The sequence below is a fragment of the Camelina sativa genome, chromosome 8, assembly GCF_030686135.1.
Source record: "Camelina sativa cultivar CO46 ecotype springtype chromosome 8, ASM3068613v1".
NCBI classification, from domain to species: domain Eukaryota; kingdom Viridiplantae; phylum Streptophyta; class Magnoliopsida; order Brassicales; family Brassicaceae; genus Camelina; species Camelina sativa.
In genome coordinates, this window is record NC_141887.1 from 10,864,729 (window position 1) to 10,867,481 (window position 2,753).

At 35.2% G+C, this 2,753-nt stretch overlaps 1 pseudogene; it reads right to left on the reverse strand.

The window, feature by feature from the left end:
- Positions 1-866: 866 nt before the first annotated feature.
- Positions 867-1,852, reverse strand: LOC147939916 (uncharacterized; annotated as a pseudogene).
- Positions 1,853-2,753: the final 901 nt, after the last annotated feature.

Below are 2,753 nucleotides of genomic sequence, written 5' to 3' on the forward strand. Positions count from 1 at the left end.
TAATTTAATAAATAAATTAACTCTACTTATATTTGATTTTTTTATAGAAACTAAGTGTTTTAAGAGGTAACAAACATAATTATAAATGCATACATATTTTATTTCCTTATTTTATGAGAAGGTGAGTGAAAATGTATTGTTTTTTAAAAATTTGAAAAACTGATTTGTGTTGTGAAAGTAGAGATACTCGAAGGATGTATTCTCTTGTATTATTAATGATTCAATCGAATAGTACATTATATAGTAAAGGATAAATCCCTAAGTACAATGGGATTCCTAAACCGACTTAGAATAAGAGAAAAGGGCCAATGAGCCTTGTGGACTTGGACATATGAATGAGCCAGTGGCTAATGCGGGTATAGTCTCTAAGACCTTCTTATGGCCTTGGGTGATTTCAGTAATATATATGAACTCTTGGTTTCCTTCACCCTTAGTTTCAACATGTAGACCATTCAAACGAATGTCTTTAAAACTCAATAAGCTTCTCTTTGAGCTGGGTGAATATAAGGCATCACTTATTTCAAGATGTGTGCCTGGCCGTAGCCTTCAATTAAACTTGTCATACCCGCTATTGTGCTAATATTGACATTTTTTAAAATGAGATTTTACAAAATATCTCATATCCTTCAAAATTGTGTGGCTTAATCCACTATCCACCACAAGTATGTTCTTGTCTTCAGCCATTTCTTAATATGGACAAGAATTATGTTTTAGACATAAAGAATAAAACAAAAAAATAGATATATTGAAGGAAATAAAATAATTGAATTTAAACTAAAATTATAATTCAAAATAATAATCCAATAAAATTCAAAGCACAAAACATGAAAATTAAATCAAGACAATGTTTAAATTTAATAATCCTCTCATAGACAATCCGAAGTCTCATAATCCAATTGGTCATCATTCTCATGGTCGAAATCTACTTCACCATCGAGATGAACCATGTTAGCTTCTGGATTCTTTTTCAAACTCTCTTGATAGAGATCAATAAGATGCTTAGGTGTCATGCACGTCTTAGCCCAATGATTTGCCATACCACATCGGTGACAAACCGATTTAGTCTTGTGTTGCGGTTTGAAAATTCCGCGGCCTTTACCACGGCCACGACCAAAGTCGGATCAGTTCCCACGGCCATAACCATGATAGTGGTTTCCTTGGTAATTGCCACGGCCACGACCGTGATATTTGTCTCTATGGACGTAGTTGGACTCTTTAGTTTCTTTAGGCTCTTTCTTGGCCATATCACCTTGTGAGCTTCTGGTAATGGAGTAGAACCAGGAGGCCTCACTGCATTGTTCATCAACAATAGCTCATTGTTTTGCTCAGCAAGTAGCAAACAAGAGATAAGACTTGCATATGTCTTAAAACCCTTTTCACGATATTGTTGCTGAAGTAGTATGTTATTGGTGTGAAAGGTTGAGAATGTCTTCTCTAGCAAGTCCTCCTCAGTAACCTCCTTACCACATAGTTTTAAGATCGAAACTATCTTAAATAGCTCTGAATTATACTCATCCACGGATTTAAAATCCTGGATCCTTAGGTTTTTCCAATCGAATTGAGCCTTTGGTAGGAGCACCGTCTTTTGGTGTCCATATCTGTTTTTCAACTCTGTCCAAAGGTCAAGGGGATTCTCAATAGTAAGGTACTGGTTCTTGAGACTCTCAGCAAGATGATGGCGTATATGCAAAATTGCCTTGTATCTATTCTTTTCAGTGCAATTATTATCATCCTCAATGCATTCGCATAGGTCCTTTGATTTCAGGTTGATCTTAGTGTCCAATGCCCATTGTAAGTAGTTGTCTCCAGAGACATTAAGGGCAGCATATTGGAGATTGTTGAGCTTTGCCATCTACACAATACAAAACATGCATCTGATCATTAGCATGCGGTATTTAAGACCGAACCATGCAATTAAATTAAACTAGGCCATGCGGTATTTGAGACCAAACATGCCATCAAATTAAACTAGGCCATGCAGTATTTGAGACCGAAACATGCCATGCCTTTATCCATAATTTTGTGGTTGATATGCATGAAAACAATCCTATATTATAGTCTAGTATGAACAGGAAAATATGCACATAATTTCAAGTTTTAGAAGTTTTCCTATTCTCTAGATAAGATTTCCTTTTTTATTTGAATAGGATAATGACAAGAATTTTAGGGGATAGATTTTCTATTAGGGTTCCGATTTTAGGCTTTGATTTTAAACAAACAATCAATAATAATCGGATTAAAACATAGAACAAACAGTTTAATATTTTTCTCTATGAGTTTCGATTTTAGGTTTCTAGTTTTAAGGTTTACATGCAAACGATTTTCAAGCAAGCAATCAATCATAACCGGATTTTAAACATGGCACAATAAGTTTAATTGCAAACAATCTAAGCAATCTTAAAACCTCATAGCAATCGAATTTTAAAGTTTTAGGGTTTTAGGGTTTCAAAGCTTAGGGTTTTGTTTGTTGATTGTTTACTTGTAGATTTTTTAGGATTCTTATAGAATTAAGGACCAGATTCAATTCATATGTTATGATAAGGTTTGATTGTTTACCTTAACACCTTTTGGGGTTGACTGTAATTGATCTGGGAGCTAAAGACCTCAGATGTAACTTCGAGCTTGATCACGAACTAGCAGCGAATCTCGGACTGGTCACGAACAAGCAACGATCACGAACTGGTCTCGAGTTTGAACTACCGCCGAGCTTCAAACGAACAAGAGATGGTGTGCGGAGGTTTAGGGTTTTAGGG